The sequence below is a fragment of the Procambarus clarkii genome, chromosome 5 (genome assembly GCF_040958095.1).
Source record: "Procambarus clarkii isolate CNS0578487 chromosome 5, FALCON_Pclarkii_2.0, whole genome shotgun sequence".
Lineage (NCBI taxonomy): Eukaryota > Metazoa > Arthropoda > Malacostraca > Decapoda > Cambaridae > Procambarus > Procambarus clarkii.
Genome location: NC_091154.1, coordinates 2,196,593 through 2,216,592, shown reverse-complemented (window position 1 = coordinate 2,216,592; position 20,000 = coordinate 2,196,593). Strand labels below are relative to the sequence as shown.

The 20,000-nt window shown below is 43.5% G+C and overlaps 1 protein-coding gene and 1 non-coding gene across 5 annotated transcripts in view; one reads left to right on the top strand and one right to left on the bottom strand.

Annotated features, from left to right (window-relative positions):
- The window catches only part of Lmpt (four and a half LIM domains protein limpet), a 319,449-nt gene that overhangs the window by 28,020 nt on the left and 271,429 nt on the right, over positions 1-20,000 (top strand). The window lies entirely within an intron of this gene.
- TRNAK-UUU (transfer RNA lysine (anticodon UUU)) lies at positions 17,182-17,254 on the bottom strand. Its single transcript has one exon. It is a non-coding gene; the product is annotated as a tRNA-Lys (tRNA).

Genomic DNA, 20,000 nt, shown 5'->3' with positions numbered 1-20,000 from the left:
CTCTGTTTTTGCTGTTCTCCTGGGCAGTGGGAGCTATAGGTGCTGGGACATACCTGTAAGGGGTCCTGGGAGTTAATCTATTGGCCCCAAGCTCAGCCTGGGGGCAGGATGGGCTTGTGATAACTTGGTCCAACAGGCTGTTGGTTCGAGCAATCCGCATATCCGCTACGGTCTGTTTGGTCCGGCACTTCTTGTTGGAGTGGATCTGATTGGGTTTTGAACGGTCGTAGAGCAATGTATCTTTTATGTTTGCTGGGAGGGTGTTGAAGGACCTCTGATGTTCAGTGTTCTCTGATTGTGTCTATGTCACCTGATCTACTTCGTGATGATTGCAGGTGGTGGGAGTGCATTTATCATGTGGATATTTCTCAAAGAATGGCACCTGGGGGTGACCCCGTCTGGCCTATGACTCGCCCATACCACCCGATGTGTCATCTTGAACAGTTTGGTGAGGCGAGCCACACCAGGCATCTGACCTCCCCCCCCCCCCTTCCCTCTCTCGTCCCTCGTCCCTCTTGTCTATCCCCCTTCTTGTATATCGGGACTACGTTCGCTGTCTTCTAAATTTCTGGCAGTTCCCCTGTTACCAGTGATTTGTTATACACTATGGAGAGTGGCAGACACAGTGCTTCTGTTCCTTCCTTTAACATCCATGGCGATAATCCATCCATGGCCTATAGCCTATAACATCCATGGCCTATAGCCTTTGTCACATCCAACTCTAGTAAACACTTCCTTACTTCCCCGCTGGTAATCTCAAACTCTTCCAGTGGTTCCTGGTTAGCTATTCCCTCTCTTATCTCTGGGACTTCTCCTTGCTCTAAGGTGAAGACCTCCTGGAATTTCTAAATGAGTTCCTCGCACGCTTCCTTGTCGTTTGTAGTGAATCTGTCTGCCCCTATCCTCAGTTTCATAACCTGTTCCTTCACTGTTGTTTTTCTCCTGATGTGGCTGTGTAGCAACTTAGGTTGAGTCTTTGTCTTGCCTGCGATGTCGTTTTCATATTGTCGCTCTGCCTCTCTTCTCATCCTGACGTATTCATTCCTGGCACTCTGGTATCTTTCTCTCTTCTCTATTGTCCTGTTATTCCTATAGTTTCTCCACGCCCTTTTACTTAGTTGCTTTGCTAGCTTACATCTCTGATTAAACCATGGGTTTCTCATCTGCATTTCATTTGTTTCATTTTGGACTGGGACGAACTTGTCTGCTGCCTCCTTGCACTTCTGTGTGATGTAGCCCATCATGTCTTGGGCCGTCTTTCCCCTGAGCTCTGTTTCCCATGTTATATCTGTTTGGAATTTTGTTATCATAGTTTCCCTTCCAGAATGCCAGCCTTTTGTTTTCTGGTCCCTTTCTTGAGTACATTAACCCTTCTTCGACCAGATACTTAAACATCAGTACACTGTGGTCGCTCATACCCACGGGGGCTTCCAAACCGATTTCCCTTATGTCGGAGTCGTTCACCAGGTTACCTGGTTGATGGGGTTCTGGGAGTTGTTCTACTCCCTAAGCCCGGCCCGAGGCCAGGCTTGACTTGTGAGAGTTTGGTCCACCAGGCTGTTGCTTGGAGCGGCCCGCAGGCACACATACCCACCACAGCCCGGTTGGTCCACCAGGCTGTTGCTTGGAGCGGCCCGCAGGCCCACATACCCACCACAGCCCGGTTGGTCCACCAGGCTGTTGCTTGGAGCGGCTCGCAGGCCCACATACCCACCACAGCCCGGTTGGTCCACCAGGCTGTTGCTTGGAGCGGCTCGCAGGCCCAAATACCCACCACAGCCCGGTTGGTCCGGCACTCCTTGAAGGAAACAATCTAGTTTCCTCTTGAAGATGTCCACGGTTGTTCCGGCAATATTTCTTATAGTCGCTGGGAGGACGTTGAACAACCGAGGACCTCTGATGTTTATACAGTGTTCTCTGATTGTGCCTATGGCACCTCTGCTCTTCACTGGTTCTATTCTGTATTTTCTTCCATGTCGTTCACTCCAGTACGTTGTTATTTTACTGTGTAGATTTGGGACCTGTCCCTCCAGTATTTTCCAGGTGTATATTATTTGGTATCTCTCTCGTCTTCTTTCTAGTGAGTACATTTGGAGAGTTTTGAGACGATCCCAATAATTTAGGTGTTTTATCTCGTCTATGCGCGCCGTATATGTTCTCCGTATTCCCTCTATTTCAGCAATCTCTCCTGCTCTGAAGGGGGAAGTGAGTACTGAGCAGTACTCAAGACGGGACAACACAAGTGACTTGAAGAGTACAACCATTGTGATGGGATCTCTGGACTTGAAAGTTCTCGTAATCCGTCCGATCATTTTTCTGGCTGACGCAATATTTGCTTGGTCATGCTCCCTAAACGTTAGATCGTCGGACATCATTATTCCCAAATCCTTGACATGCTGTTTTCCTACTATGGGCAGATTCGATTGTGTTTTGTACCCTGTATTATGTTTCAGGTCCTAATTTTTGCCGTATCTGAGTACCTGAAATTTATCACCGTTAAACATCATGTTATTTTCTGCTGCCCAATCGAATACTTTGTTAATATCTGTTTGTAGTTTATCAATGTCTTCAGCAGAGGTAATTTTCATGCTGATTTTTGTGTCATCTACAAAGGATGACACGAAGCTGTGACTTGTGTTTTTGTCTATATCAGATATGAGAATAAGGAACAGCAGTGGTGCAAGGACTGTACCTTGAGGTACAGAGCTTTTAACTGCGCTCGGACTCGATTTTACTTGATTGACTGTTACTCTTTGTGTTCTGTTCGACAGGAAATTGAGTATCCAGCGTCCTACTTTACCAGTTATACCCATTGACCTCATTTTGTGTGCAATCACTCCATGGTCACATTTGTCTTCACTCTGAAGGCCTAGTCTTCAGAGTGAAGACTAGGTCGAGTCTCGCTGGTTCATCGTTGCCTCTCATTCTTGTGGCTACTCTGACATGCTGACATAAAAAGTTTCTTGTCGCCACCTCCAGTAGTTTGGCTCTCCATGTATCCTCTCCTCCATGCGGTTCCTTGTTCTCCCAGTCTATCCTTCCGTGATTGAAGTCCACCATGATGAGCAGGTGGGATCTATTTCTACAGGCAGCAGAGGCTGCCCTCTCAATTACAGTGTTAACTGCCATGTTGTTGTTGTCATACTCTTGACTGGGTCTTCTGTCATTTGCTGGAGGGTTATATATCACTGCTCATCGACCTTATATGGTGCCTGTTATGTAGTCTCTGAACCCTTCCCAGCCTGGGATAGCCATCTTGAAACTCCATTCCTTTCTCATGAGTCGGGCCACTCCGCCTCCTCCCCTACCCTCCCTCCCTCTCTTCCCTGCAAACACAAACCGAAACTGTCTCTATTTTCCGCTTATTACAACTTGTAATAAAGTTGTTACATCTTGGTTTAACGTGTTTATGACGTATTGGAACGTTGTTACAACTTGCTATATTGGTTGTTAAAACTGGTTAGGAGGTGTTAAAACTTGTTCGAACGTTGTACCAACGTCGTAGTTTCGGTGTGTGTTTGGCGGGTTTCTGTGTGTGTGTGTTAGAGAGAAATATACTAATAGTAGACATTATAGATGAAAAACAGATTGGTTTGAAAGGCGGGGTCCAAGAGCTAATAGCTCGATTCTGCCGACACAAACAGTAAATACACACACACAAACAGAGAGTGACTTAGACACACACACCTTCCCAAACAGGCCCCCCCCTCCCCTCCCCCCCACCCCACAACCAGTCACCAACCCCCCCACACGGGGACAACTCTCCACATTTCTGGCATTTACGGGACTTTTGAACGTAAACACGGACCCACGACGCACATTTTGGGCCTCGGAGAATACTTCTGGTCATGTATTTTTTTTTTCTGGGGAGGAGGCATAAACTCCCCTAGTTTTTTGCCCGGGCAAATATGGAAATAAACCCCACAAATTTCGAGTATAGGGTCAGCAGTTTGAGACCTCGTCTGGTCAATACCATCTCCCTGCTGTCTATATACTGCATATATAGTGCATATATAGTGCATATATAGTGCATATATAGTGCATGTATATTTAGAAACCATGCGTATATAAATTGGATAAATATAGATTTTGGAAAGACCTGGGTAAATACTGGTTCTGTAACAGGGTTGTTGATTAGTGGGACCAATTGGGTGGATATAAATAGAAACTGCCTCGTAGGGGATCAGTAGGATCCCCGGTAATTGCCGGGGATCGAACCTGGACCCCTTTAGGACTACGAATCCCAAGCGCTCTCCACTCAGCCGTCAACCCCGTCTGTGGAGGTGTAAGCAGGACCCGAATGTCCCCCCTCCCCCCCCCAGTGGCGGGAAATGACAGTGAATCAACCACGTGACGAGGGCTTGGGGGGGGGGGGAGGGGAGGGGGGGGGGGGTTCCTGGCATGCCTAACCGCTTCTCCGAACACCAACACTTCAGGGCCTGCTGCCTCTCTCGGGAGGAATTGTACTGTCTCTCACTGCTACTTTCTCTCACTGCTACTTTCTCTCACTGCTGCTTTCTCTCACTGCTGCTTTCTCTCACTGCTGCTTTCTTTCACTGCTGCTTTCTCTCACTGCTACTTTCTCTCACTATGACTTTCTCTCACTGCTACTTTCTCTCACTGCTACTTTCTCTCACAGCTACTTTCTCTCACTGCTACTTTTTCTCGCTGCTACTTTCTCTCACTGCTACTTTCTCTCACTGCTACTTTCTCTCACTGCTACTTTCTCTCACTGCTACTTTCTCTCACTGCTACTTTCTCTCACTGCTACTTTCTCTCACTGCTACTTTCTCTCACTGCTACTTTCTCTCGCTGCTACTTTCTCTCATTGCTACTTTCTCTCACTGCTACTTTCTCTCACTGTTACTTTCTCTCACTGTTACTTTCTCTCACTGCTACTTTCTCTCACTGCTACTTTCTCTCACTGCTACTTTCTCTCACTGTGACTTTCTCTCACTGCTACTTTCTCTCACTGCTACTTTCTCTCACTGCTACTTTCTCTCACTGTGACTTTCTCTCACTGCTACTTTCTCTCACTGCTACTTTCTCTCACTGTGACTTTCTCTCACTGCTACTTTCTCTCACTGCTACTTTCTCTCACTACAACTTGAGTCGATAATTACAAATACAATTCGTCTTCATCTTGAAAAACATAAATTAATAAATGAGTCGCAACATGGTTTTATAAATGGCCGTTCATGTTTAACGAATTTGTTATCTTTTTTATTCCAGCATAGTTGAGGCAGTTGATAGTGGTAAGGATTGTGATGTTGTGTACCTTGACTTTAGCAAAGCTCTTGATACAGTGCCACATGAAGGACGGGTTAAAAAGATAGAGTCTCATGGTATTGGAGGTGCTATTAATTACCCTCTTTCCCTCCCTTTTCCCCTCGTCCTTCCCACCATTCCCCACTCCCTCGTCCGATGCATTTTAAGTTGGATTAGGGCATGGCTATACCAAAGGAAACAGAGAGTTAGTATAAATGGGGTTAAGTCAGAGTGGGATAATGTTGTTAGTGGAGTGCCTCAAGGCTCTGTGCTGGGACCTCTGTTGTTTAAAATATACATATGTATGATTTAGATTCAGGTTTGGGCAGCAATATAGGAATGAGGAGTAACTGCAGAAGGTATTTTGACTTATATGAGGCAGCTCCTATTTATATCCACCCAAACTCATTCATATATTGAATGAGATTCGCTCACCTAGTTGTGCTTGCGGGGGTTGAGCTTCGGCTCTTTGGTCCCGCCTCTCAACCGTCAATCAACTGTTTCCTAACTACTTTTTTTTTTCCTCACCACACACACACACACACACACCTCAGGAAGCCGCCCGTGACAGCTGACTAACTCCCAGGTACCTATTTACTGCTAGGTAACAGGGGCATTCAGGGTGAAAGAAACTTTGCCCATTGTGTGTGTGTGTGTGTGTGTGTGTGTGTGTGTGTGTGTGTGTGTGTGTGTGTGTGTGTACTCACCTAATTGTACTCACCTAGTTGTGTTTGCGGGGGTTGAGCTTTGCTCTTTGGTCCCACCTCTCAACCGTCAATCAACAGGTGTACAGGTTCCTGAGCCTATTGGGCTCTATCATATCTACACTTGAAACTGTGTATGGAGTCAGCCTCCACCACATCACTTCCTAATGCATTCCATTTGTCAACCACTCTGACACTAAAAAAGTTCTTTCTAATATCTCTGTGGCTCATTTGGGCACTCAGTTTCCACCTGTGTCCCCTTGTGCGTGTTCCCCTTGTGTTAAATAGACTGTCTTTATCTACCCTATCAATCCCCTTCAGAATCTTGAATGTGGTGATCATGTCCCCCCTAACTCTTCTGTCTTCCAGCGAAGTGAGGTTTAATTCCCGTAGTCTCTCCTCGTAGCTCATACCTCTCAGCTCGGGTACTAGTCTGGTGGCAAACCTTTGAACCTTTTCCAGTTTAGTCTTATCCTTGACTAGATATGGACTCCATGCTGGGGCTGCATACTCCAGGATTGGCCTGACATATGTGGTATACAAAGTTCTGAATGATTCTTTACACAAGTTTCTGAATGCCGTTCGTATGTTGGCCAGCCTGGCATATGCCGCTGATGTTATCCGCTTGATATGTGCTGCAGGAGACAGGTCTGGCGTGATATCAACCCCCAAGTCATTTTCCTTCTCTGACTCCTGAAGAATTTCCTCTCCCAGATGATACCTTGTATCTGGCCTCCTGCTCCCTACACCTATCTTCATTACATTACATTTGGTTGGGTTAAACTCTAACAACCATTTGTTCGACCATTCCTTCAGCTTGTCCAGGTCTTCTTGAAGCTTCAAGAAGGCTATGTGTCAAGAAGACACATACCCACAAGCCCACATGTGGGTATGTGGGTATGTGGGCATGTGGGTAAGTGGGTATGTGGGCATGTGTCAAGAAGACACATGCCCACATACCCACATGTGGGCATGTGGGTATGTGGATACATGGGTATGTGGGCATATGGGATTGTGGGTATGTGGATACATGGGTATGTGGGCATGTGGGATTGTGGGATTGTGGGTATGTGGGCATGTGGGTATGTGGGTATGTGGATACATGGGTATGTGGGCATGTGGGCTTGTGGGTATGTGGATACATGGGTATGTGGGATTGTGGGTATGTGGGCATGTGGGTATATGGATATGTGGGCATGTGGGTACGTGGGCATGTGGGTATGTGGGCATGTGGGTGTGTGGGCATGTGGGTATGTGGGCTTGTGGGTATGTGGGCATGTGGGATTGTGGGTATGTGGATACATGGGTATGTGGGATTGTGGACATGTGGGTACATGGACATGTGGGTACATGGGCATGAGGGTACATGGGCATGTGGGCACATGGGCATGTGGGTACATGGGCATGTGGGGTACATGGGCATGTGGGTACATGGGCATGTGGGCACATGGGCATGTGGGTACATGGGCATGTGGGTACATGGGTACATGGGCATGTGGGTACATGGGTACGTGGGCATGTGGGTACATGGGTACGTGGGTACATGGGCATGTGGGTACATGGGTACGTGGGTACATGGGCATGTGGGGTACATGGGCACGTAACAAGTTACCACTGTGTTACCCCGTCGTTCTGAGTGAAGATCAACTCTGTGGATCACCTCGTCTTCCCCTTGAGTTGAGAAGTTCCTCTCTATAACATCCACCAACTCTCTTCCCCATGTTTCTTACTTGCCAATTGTGTGTGTGCGCTGGATGTGTATGCACGCACGTGTGTATGCGCGCACGTGTGTGTGTGTGAGTGTATGCGCGCGCACGTGTGTGTGTGTGTGTGCGTGCGCCATGAGTTAGCGAGGCACCCTCAGTCGTGGCTGTTGCCTCCTTGGGGTCAGTGCCAAAGCCTCGCTGCCTCCTCCTCTTATAGTGCCACCTACCCGCCTCAGAGTGCCAGAAACTACACTCTCCTTGCGGCACTTAACTACACCGCCGCCGCTGTCCCTAAAGTGAAACTATTTGAGGGTAAAAAAGGTACTTTGAAGTCATACTATGAGGCAGAAGTGCTTCTCACTCGTAAGGAGAGGCATATATGATCTCGTTCGTATGTGTGTCGGTCGGTGCCTCGTGGTGCCATATAGGCTCGTGAGTGCCTCTGAATTGGCATATAGAATCTCTCAATGACTCGCATATATGGATATATTTTACCGCGGTCGATATTATTTGTGTAAATGCTCTTCTAACTGTGTGTGTGTGTGTGTGTGTGTGTGTGTGTGTGTGTGTGTGTGTGTGTGTGTGTGTGTGTGTGTGTGTGTGTGTGTGTGTGTGTGTATGCACAAAAGTATCAATGAACAACTATATAAATGAATATATATATATATTCATTAATCAAACAATTTTGGAATGCAAAAAACGGAAAGTGGAATATTATTGAAAACACAGAAAATAAGAAGTGAAAAAACCTGAAAACAGAAAACGAGAACCAGAGTGCACGTCTATAAGAAAATAAAAGATAAAACTGTGTGTAATTTGAAAAGCTATAAACACTAGATAAACAATATAAAATAGTTAAACAATATACAATAGATCAGGATAGAAGTAAATGGAATATTTTAATGTTATATATTTATCTGTGAAATGAATTAAACAAGACAAAATTTAGTGAAGTATAACTTAAAAAAATGAAAATTATTTAGAAAAAATCATTTTTGTTAAGAAAAATGTATAATTAATCGAATATATTTGTTATATATTAAAATATTTACACAACATTATCATCAAGAAGTTACGTAAGTCAAAGGATTAAGAAAAGGAATTTTCTACCACATAAAAATACGGGTTTGACACGGGTTAAAATTTTTTGGGGGAAAAAACTATGTTAAAATAAATACATTGATGTCTTGTTTACACAGCGACAGTCATATAAATGGCAACTATTTATTTGTGTTTTTTATGGTATGGGATTTTTTTTCCGAAATATGATAGATATAATTTTTAGATAATTTTGCAGACATCAGTGTGAAATGTTTTAACATATGACAATGCAAATAATTGTTTTGAATATTGTTTCTTAGAGGATTATAAACATCGGCTGATTTGTATCACATGTTGCCAATAGATTAACAGTCACCCCCTCCCCCCAGAACCCATGTTGGGTGCATACCCCACGGCAATCATTTTGGAAAATTGGGTGAATTCTGCCCCAAACACAGACACTCTAAATGATATACAATAGATCAGTTCCCCCACCACGTAGACTCAACTAATCCCAATCTTTACAGAACTGGTTGGGTCAAGTGAATACATTTTTTCAATTGATTTTGACATATTTGTTGCAGCACTTTACTGGTTAGTTATTTTGTTAGTTGCAAGCTCTCTCTCTCTCTCTCTCTCTCTCTCTCTCTCTCTCTCTCTCTCTCTCTCTCTCTCTCTCTCTCTCTCTCTCTCTGAGACGGTGGGAAGGGCCTGGTGATGGGGTGACAGTGAGGCGAAGATGCCCGTGGTTGGAGATGGTGATTGGTGATAATGAATGACGTGTTTGACAGTGCCGTGAGGTTGGTATGTGTATGTGTGTGTGTGTGTGTGTGTGTGTGTGTGTGTGTGTGTGTGTGTGTGTGTGTGTGTGTGTGTGTGTGTGTGCCTGCAGGATCGCTCTGTTAGGGTCTTTGATCCCGTTTTTCTAACTGTTGATTATCTAAGATACCGAGTCTTGCCTGGTTTTCTTCTATATCATATCTACTACATATTTCTTACTCTTTCTCACACACACACACACACACACACACACACACACACACACACACACACACACACACACACACACACACCCAGGAAGGACTGGAGCTTTGAAGAGAGGGAAATTCCGGGCTGCGACGGATTCAGAGATTACATAACAGGAACTATGACAATGGGTGGACCTAAGATAATAGTGGCAGTCATTTACAACCCTCCATTAAATGACAGAAGACCTAGACAGGAGTTTGATAGGAACAACATGGCAACCATTAATATAATAGAGAGAGCAGCTTCAGTTGCCTGCAGGAATGGTTCAACTCTTAATCATGGGCGATTTCAACCATGGAAAGATAGACTGGGAGAATGGGGACCCACATGGTGGTGCAGATACGTGGCGAGCTAAACTCTTGGAAGTGGCAACAAGGAACTTACTGAGTCAACATGTCAAGGGACCCACAAGAATGAGAGGCAATGACGAACCAGCAAGACTCGACCTGATATTCACATTGAATGAATCAGAAATAAGGGAAGTCAAATTTGAAGCCCCCATAGGAATGAGTAACCACAGTGTATTGACATTTGAGTACTTGGTGGAGGTAGGGATAACCTATCCAAGGATGGGATCAGAAGGGAAAAGACTAAATTACCGAGGAGGAAAATATGAGATGAAGAACTTCCTCAGGGGGAATACCATGGGAAACAGAACTCAGAGAGAAGACTGTACAGGATATGATGGATTATGTCACCCAGAAGTGCCAGGAAGCTGCAGACAGGTTTATCCCCGTTCAAAAAGTGAAAAATGAAAAGCAACAGAAGAATCCGTGGTTCAATCAGGAATGTAAGGTAGTGAAGCAGTTGAGTAAAAGAACATGGAGAAACTACAGAAATAACAGAACACCAGAGAGCAGGGAGAGATACCAGAGGGCTAGAAATGAGTACCTCAGAGTGAGGAGGGAAGCAGAGAGACAGTTTGAAAATGACATTGCGAGTAAAGCCAAGACCCAACCAAAGCTGCTCCACAGCCACATCAGGAGGAAAACAGCAGTGAAGAAACAAGTGATGAAACTGAGAAAAGGGGAGAACAGATACACAGAGAATGACAAAGATGTGTGTGAAGAACTCAACAAGAGACTCCAGGAGGTCTTCACAATAGAACAAGGAGAGGTCCCTGCACTAAATGAGGAGGCGGCAAACCAAGCAACCTTGGAGGAATTTGACCTCACCAGTGATGAGGTCAAAAGGTGTCTGCTGGAGCTGAATGTGACAAAGGCTGTTGGGCCTGACAGAATCTCACCATGGATACTAAAGGAAGGAGCAGAAGCACTAAGTGTGCCACTCTCTATGGTGTATAACAAGTCACTGGAAACGGGAGACCTTCCGGAAAGCTGGAAGACAGCTAACATAGTCCCAATATACAAAAAGGGTGACAGGCAAGAGGCACTGAACTACAGGCCAGTTTTCCTAACTTGTATACCATGCAAGGTGATGGAGAAGATCGTGAGGAAAAGGCTCGTAGGGAAACAGGGAAACAGCTTTGTAACACACCACCAGCATGGGTTCAGAGATGGTAAATCGTGCCTCACAGGCCTAATAGAATTCTATGACCAAGCAACACAAATTAGGCAGGAAAGAGAAGGGTGGGTAGACTGCAATTTCTTGGACTGTCAGAAAGCCTTTGACACAGTACTTCACAAAAGGCTGTTACAAAAGTTGGAGCAACAGGCAGGAGTAAAAGGTAAGGTGCTCCAGTGGATAAGGAAGTACTTAAACAATAGGAAACAGCAAGTAACGGTGAGGGGGGAGACATCAGAGTGGCGAGATGTCACCAGCGGAGTCCCATAGGACTCTGTACTTGCACCCATCCTGTTTTTAGTATATGTAAACGATCTTCCAGAGGGTATAGACTCATTCCTCTCAATGTTTGCTGATGATGCAAAAATTATGAGAAGAATCAAGACAGATGAACTACAGAGACAGAGACTACAGGATGACCTGGACAAACTGGAGGAATGGTCTAGAAAATGGCTGCTAAAGTTCAACTCAGGAAAGTGTAAAGTAATGAAATTAGGCGAAGGGAGCAGAAGGCTGAACACAAGATACCATCTGGGAGGTGAAATCCTGCAAGAGTCAAATAGAGAGAAAGATCTGGGGGTCGATATCACACCGAACCTGTCCCCAGAGGCCCACATCAAAAGGATATCATCAGCGGCATATGCTAGACTGACCAACATAAGAACTGCCTTTAGAAACTTGTGTAAGGAATCGTTCAGGACCCTATATACCACTTATGTCAGACCAATCCTGGAGTATGCAGCTCCAGCCTGGAGTCCAAATGGAATGTTAACAAATGGAATGCATTAAGTAGTGATGTGGTGGAGGCTGACTCCATACACAGTTTCAAGTGTAGATATGATAGAGCCCAATAGGCTCAGGAACCTGTACACCAGTTGATTGACAGCTGAGAGGCGGGACTAAAGAGCCAGAGCTCAACCCCCGCAAACACAACTAAGTGAGTACACAGGCAGCAGCCCGTAACAGCTGTCTAACGCCCAGGTACCTATTTACTGCTAGGTGAGCAGAAGTATCAGGGAGAAAGAAACTGCCCATTTCTTTCCTCCTCTACCGCGAATCGAACCGTAGTCCCTTAAGACTTCGACCCCCGAACGCTGTCCACTCAGCCGCGAGGCTACTTGTGTGGTGTGTAGCTCAACCCACCTAGTGGTGAGTATTAGCTCCTGGGCTCCGCCTCGTAACCTTCAATCAGTTGGTGAGCGAGTTACATGTGTTGGTGAGGTCACCTTGGCACCGCTGAGGGCCGGGGATGGGTTCGAGACTCCTTGACAGCACTGAGGGCTTGGCTCCGTCTTAATTACTGGTGTTAGGACGACTTGAATCACTAATTAGGGTCCTGAAGGAGGTCCCTATGTTGGAGACCTGTCTATGTGGTGGTGTTGTTCCTATACTGTCTATGTTGGTCCCTATACTGTCTATGTGACTAACTCCTGGGTACCTATTTATAGCTAGGTGAACAGAGCATTAGGTGATAGGCAATGCGCCCAACCATTTCCGTCCCAGTGGACGGAATGTGGTTACTCTGAGGACATTGTATATACTTTTATGTAAAGGGAAATGTCTCTCTCTCTCTGTCTCTCGCTCTCTCTCTCTGTCTCTCTCTGTCTCTCGCTGTCTCTCTCTGTCTCTCCTCCATTTATCAGTACGAGGACGACAAACATATGCATCAATCTTCACAGTTTTACGTCCCAAGCGAGAGTTTTCAACTTGATTTATCTGTCATAAATATGTCGTCAGTTCTAGTAGATTATATATTCCGAGCATAACAGATGGCATTTTAAGATTAAAACGGCGTTTGTTGTTGTAGCGTGTTTGTCTGTGCGTTTGTGTGATTGTACACATGTAATGATATTCATATAATTGTATCTGAAGCATCGAATCTCAGCTCTTGGGCCCCCGCTTCGTGGCTTGCTGGATTTTGTATAATCAATATATATCAAGATTGCATCTTCGGTGATTTGTTTTGCTGTTATTCCGGCTAAACTATTTTTGTGTTAAACACTGTCGATGTATCTGTGAAGATTTTCTATGTCGAGATCATGTCTTTTTTGGTTTCATGTTGTGAGGTTTGAGTGTGTTGATTCTGTAACTAGTTATATGTTTATGATCTATACAATAATAATATGCTCTAAAGAGTTATTAAGGTCATCACCAAAATTTTTACTGACCAACCAGTAATTATACTTTAGTCCTGAACATTGTCCAGGACTAAAGTATACTCAGTGTATATACAATGTGAAGCTGAGTATACTTCTAAGTGTATATACATCAAGAAATATAATATATATAATTTAGGTATATCATTAGAAAAAATATACTGTATATCTGGCATTAATATAAAGTTACTGATGACTTGCTGCTGTTTGAGATTCGTGGAAGAAAATAATTATGATAAAAATCCACTCCTCTGGTCGTCGCAGATATACTGTGTTATACTCGCGTATAACGACCTTGTTAAGGTGGACAAGGAGGAGAAGAGAGGGGGTGAAAGGGGGCACTCAGCCCCCCCCCCTCCCACGCTTGCAATGATCATAATTATAAGGGGTAAAAATGGTTGAAAATGAAGGCGAGGCGGTAATCTTCAGTCACCCCTTAAGTTAGGGGCTCCGTATAGGCGTCAAATTACCTATCAGCGGGTCGGAGGCTCGCTTTGATTGGTCGTTTGCACGCCATTGCGGCTTCTGATTGGTGGATACGGACGTAAATGACGACCAATAGGCGGCTTGGAATATTCGGTGTGGGACTCCGGCCTCCGCCAGTGGTGTCTCTTCCTTGTCGTGTGTTGCGATGCCCGCTGTTGTTTTGTTCTGCACTGGTGGGGAGCACACACACACACACACACACACACACACACACACACACACACACACACACACACACACACACACACACACACACACACACACACACACACACACACACACACACACACACACACACACACACACACACACACACACACACAGAGCTGGGGGAAGCCAGGGGAATCAACAGAAACTGAGGATGGACAGAAGAGAGTCAGTTTCAAGGTAATGTACTCGAACATAGACGGGATTACAAGCAAAGGAAGAGAACTTACGGGAAAGAGCACAAGAAGAGAACCCGGATGTAATTGAACTCTCAGAAACAAAACTCTCAGGAATTATATTGGATGCAGTGTTTCCCCAGGAATACACTGTATTAAGGAGAGAGAGGGAAGGGGAGGAGTCAGAGTGGCCCTACTGATAAAAAAGGAATGGAATTTCGAGATGGTTATCCCAGACTGTGAGGGGGGTTCAGAGACGACATAACAGGCACCATGACAATGGGAGGTCCAAGAGCAGTGGTTGCAGTGATATACAACCCTCCAGCAAATGACAGAAGACCCAGTCAAGAGTATGACAACAACAACATGGCAGTTAACACTATAATTGAGAGGGCAGCCTCTGCTGCCTGTAGAAATAGATCCCACCTGCTCATCATGGGGGACTTCAATCACGGAAGGATAGACTGGGAGAACAAGGAACCGCATGGAGGAGAGGATACATGGAGAGTCAAACTACTGGAGGTGGCGGCAAAAAACTTTGTATGTCAGCATGTCAGAGGAGCCACAAGAATGAGAGGAACGATGAACCAGCGACCTAGTCTTCACTCTGAACGACTCCGACATAAGGGAAATCGGTTTCGAAGCCCCCGTGGGTATGAGCGACCACAGTGTACTGAGGTTTGAGTATCTGGTCGAAGAAGGGTTAATGTACTCAAGGAAGGGACCAGAAAACAAAAGGCTGGCATTCCGAAAGGGAAACTATGATAACAAAATTCCTAACAGATATAACATGGGAAACAGAGCTCGGAGGAAAGACGGCCCAAGACATGATGGGCTACATCACACAGAAGTGCAAGGAGGCAGAAGACAAGTTCGTCCCAGTCCAAAATGAAACAAATGAAATGCAGATGAGAAACCCATGGTTTAATCAGAGATGTAAGCTAGCAAAGCAACTAAGTACAAGGGCGTGGAGAAACTATAGGAATAACAGGACAATAGAGAGCAGAGAAAGATACCAGAGTGCCAGGAATGAATACATCAGGATGAGAAGAGAGGCAGAGCGACAATATAAAAATGACATCGCAAGCAAGACACAGACTCAACCTAAATTGTTGCACAGCCACATCAGGTGAAAAACAACAGTGAAGGAACAAGTGTCTACTCTTCAGTGTGAGAGTAGTTAACAGGTGGAATGCATTAGGCAGTGATGTGGTGGAGGCTGACTCCATACACAGTTTATAATGTAGATATGATAGAGCCCAATAGGCTCAGGAACCTGTACACCAGTTGATTGACAGTTGAGAGGCGGGACCAAAGAGCCAGAGTTCAACCCCCGCAAACACAACTAGGTGAGTACAAGTCCTTGTCGCAGCCGAGCAGACAGTGCTCTCAAGTAGCAATCCTCAAGGCAATTCCTTTCACCTGAAGCCTCTGTTCACCTAGCTGAAAATAGGTACCTTCGAGTCACAGAGAAATATATATAATAGACATATATATATATATATATATATATATATATATATATATATATATATATATATATATATATATATATATATATATATATATATATATATAAAGGAAGATAGATATGGAGTCAGTAAATTATACAACCAAGGGTTAGAAAGGCGGGGCCCAAGAGCTAGCAGCTCCCTCCTGCAGGCACATATGGCAAATACATATATACATTCATGTACATACATATACATATGTTTATGTACTCAGCTAGTCGCACTAGGTGAATACATAAATAGGTATGAATACACATATACATACGTACAACATACCTACCCTTCCAATACACATATACATACATATCTATACATACAGAACTCTATGATCATCAGAGGCCCGAGACACGCAATGCGTTCACTCTGGCTTTACAATATACCCATAGTGGCTTTACAATGAACTCATTCTGACTTTACAATGTGTTCACTCTGGCTTTACAGTGTGTTCACTCTGGCTTTACAATGTGTTCATTGTGGCTTTACAATGTGCTCACCCTTGCTTTACAATGTGCTCACCCTGGCTTTACAATGTGTTCACTGTGACTTTACAATGTGTTCACCCTGGCTTTACAATGTGTTCACTGTGACTTTACAATGTGTTCACTGTGGCTTTACAATGTGTTCACTGTGGCTTTACAATGTGTTCACTGTGGTTTTACAATGTGTTCACTGTGGCTTTACAATGTGCTCACCCTGGCTTTACAATGTGTTCACTGTGACTTTACAATGTGCTCACCCTGGCTTTACAATGTGTTCACTGTGACTTTACAATGTGTTCACTGTGGCTTTACAATGTGTTCACTGTGGCTTTACAATGTGTTCACTGTGGCTTTACAATGTGTTCACTGTGGCTTTAGAATGTGTTCACTGTGGCTTTACAATGTGCTCACCCTGGCTTTACAATGTGTTCACTGTGACTTTACAATGTGCTCACCCTGGCTTTACAATGTGTTCACCCTGGCTTTGCAATGTGTTCACTGTGGCTTTACAATGTGTTCACTGTGGCTTTACAATGTGTTCACTGTGGCTTTACAATGTGTTCACTGTGGCTTTAGAATGTGTTCACTGTGGCTTTACAATGTGTTCACTCTAGGTTTACAATGTGTTCACTCTGGCTTTACAATGTGTTCACTCTGGCTTTACAATGTGTTCACCCTGGCTTTACAATGTGTTCACCCTGGCTTTACAATGTGTTCACCCTGGCTTTACAATGTGTTCACACTGGCTTTACAATATACCCACCCTGGCAAATGGCACTTTAGACCTATAAATGTGTAAGTTTCGATGCAGAATTGTGTCTCTCCAGCCGCGGTTGTGAGAGTTGTACAAGTTGTTGGTTGTAAAGTTGTCAGGTTGTGACAGGGAAAACAGTCCGCCCGAACAGGGACTCGAACCCTGGACCCTTAGGTTAAAAGCCTAATGCTCTACCGACTGAGCTATCCGGGCTTGTGAGGCCTCGGGTCCTGGTTTTAATTTTGTGGATTTGTTTTGATTATATTTTTGGTCTGTGAAGGGCCGGGCTCCGGCTCTATAGGTTTTGGGTATATGTATATATATATATACTCTTTCATATATATGGTCTCTTAAACTCTGTTATATATATGTGACCTCAGACTTATATATATATGCCAGACCTCTACTGACATATATATTAAAAAACATTCCAATAATCCCACGCCCATTATTACCAGGCAATTTGGAAAGAAATGATTGAGCGTAACGTCTCTGCTTGTTAGGCAAATCGGGTACCTTGCGTATTTAGCCAAGAATTGCATTTTTTTTTATATACGACTGTATACATGCTTAAGAATGTCTACGTATGTATGTAATTGTGCTCTCCGAAGAGTGTAGTGTGTGTATACTCATATGTATGTATAAGCAACAAGGCAACTAATGGGTTGTTTTCGCTGGACATACATATATATATTTTCACAGCTCCACTGACGCAAATCTACCCATTAACACTCATAGGATTTTTCTCCGTTTTTCATACCGCATCTCAGAGAAGATCGATTTTCTCAAAAATCTTCAAGAGGTAATGAAATCATTTTATACGCAATTTTTAACACATATCCACATCATTCATTACCATATAACTTTATATAAAAAATAAAACGTAATATGTTTGAAAAATACGGATATAATTCCTTACTTTATTTGTTAATAATATAATCATATTACCTGTTGAAAAGATCCGCAGGAAACGTGTATTAAATATGAAAACGAGTCATCCAATTCGGTCGCTGTGTGGTGTTTGATCGACAGGCATGTTTAAGACAAACAAACTCTCATTGTCACGCAGACTCGTGTGTCAAGCAAGCAAACAGCTCCATTTCGTGTCGTTTGCTGTAAATATGATTTAATAATAACCTAATGGGGCTACATTTGACTTTATTTTTAATCATTGAGACCTGAAGTCTATTCCATTTTCTGATTTTGGACTCTGGTAGAGTTGTGAATTACAAGCACAAGCAGTGTATACATCATACATACAGTATAGAATCCATCGTCGACCAGACGATATACTCACGACAAGGTGAGTATATCGTCTGGTCGATGGTGGGATGTATACTGGATATTGAAGTATACCTAACATTACCGGTTTTCTTCAGTATAACCTGAGTATTTTCTCTGTATAATTTAGTATGAAATTGTTCATACTTAATTATACAGATAATTTTCAACAGCATTATTTGCCTTCTCTTTAATTCAAAAGATTCCATGTTCGTGAATAAGTCCCATTATTAATTATAACGTAATTAATTACTTCACAAATTGTATCGAACATTGATTCATTATCTTTTCTGTGTTCGCCCCGCTAAATCAGGATGTTCTATATATGATGGTACATACAATATATAAGGTGGAACATATATCAGGTAGTTCATAACTACCTGATATATGTCCCACTATCAGGTTGTACAATGTACAACCAGGAGGTTGTACTGATGTACAACCAGGAGGTTGTACTGATGTACAACCTTCAATCCTGATGTATGTACAACCTCCAATCAGGTTGTACATACATCAGATGCGACATAACAGTCGGTACACAAGTTATCAGGTATGAGAGTATAATACAGAAGACAAAAGTATACCGAGAGTATTCCGTATACTAAGTGAAACATACACAGGTGTGTGCATTGTAACGCAGGCTCTTGCGGGTACGGATCCCACCGCTGCCACCATTGTATACTTCTATTTTAGGATTTGTTTACATAATTCTGCAGCCCAACAGCAATCAGCTGATGTGGAGGGGGAAGTGGGGGGGGGGAGGGCCTGTTAACCTTGGCACCTCATATTATGTGACCTAATTGTCTCTAGGAACATCCATATATATATATATATATATATATATATATATATATATATATATATATATATATATATATATATATATATATATATATATCCATTATTATGGGATAGCCTATAGGATGAGAGCCTATATTGATTACTAATAATGGAGAATCAAGAATCAATTCATCTCTTGGTCACTAATTATGTGGGGGGGGGGGGATAAAAGCCTATCTTGATGGCTAATAATGGGAACAAACCACATTTGATCACTAACAAGGGGCGATTAAGGCCCATTTTCATTTTATTAATGGGTGATCAGTTGATACACCAGGATGTGTTTCAAAACTTACCAGAGTGTATATAGGCCAAGACTGACTGTATATTAGGGTTGAAATATGAAATATGATCAGGATTGAAGTATATACATATTGGTTTCCAATAGATTATCAGAGGGCGCTCGTCCATGTTGGTGGGCCTGAACCCCCCTACTCTTTATTTAACCCCTTCCTCAACGCCACCAACTAGGCCAAACAATGCACATATATACAATGTGAATTGCAGGATATGTATTGTGTTGTGATGCAGGCGTTGGCAACACTGTATTTCCTGTGTAATCCAGCATTCAGTTACAGGATTCGTTTTAAGTGCAATATAACCAATTCAGTTCCAACAAAACACATTTACTTGACTTTCGATAAGAGCCAATTATATAATCAAAAAAATTTAAATAATAAACAATCTAGAGTTTGCAGGAGGTTTTAATAAGTTGTATAAAATTTGCGTAAATGGGGATTGCTTTGGTAAGATTGTTTTAAATACGTGGATAAGTAAGCTTTGTAATATTCACTAGGGAATTTATCTAACTGCTCAATTTACATACATTGAGAGGCAT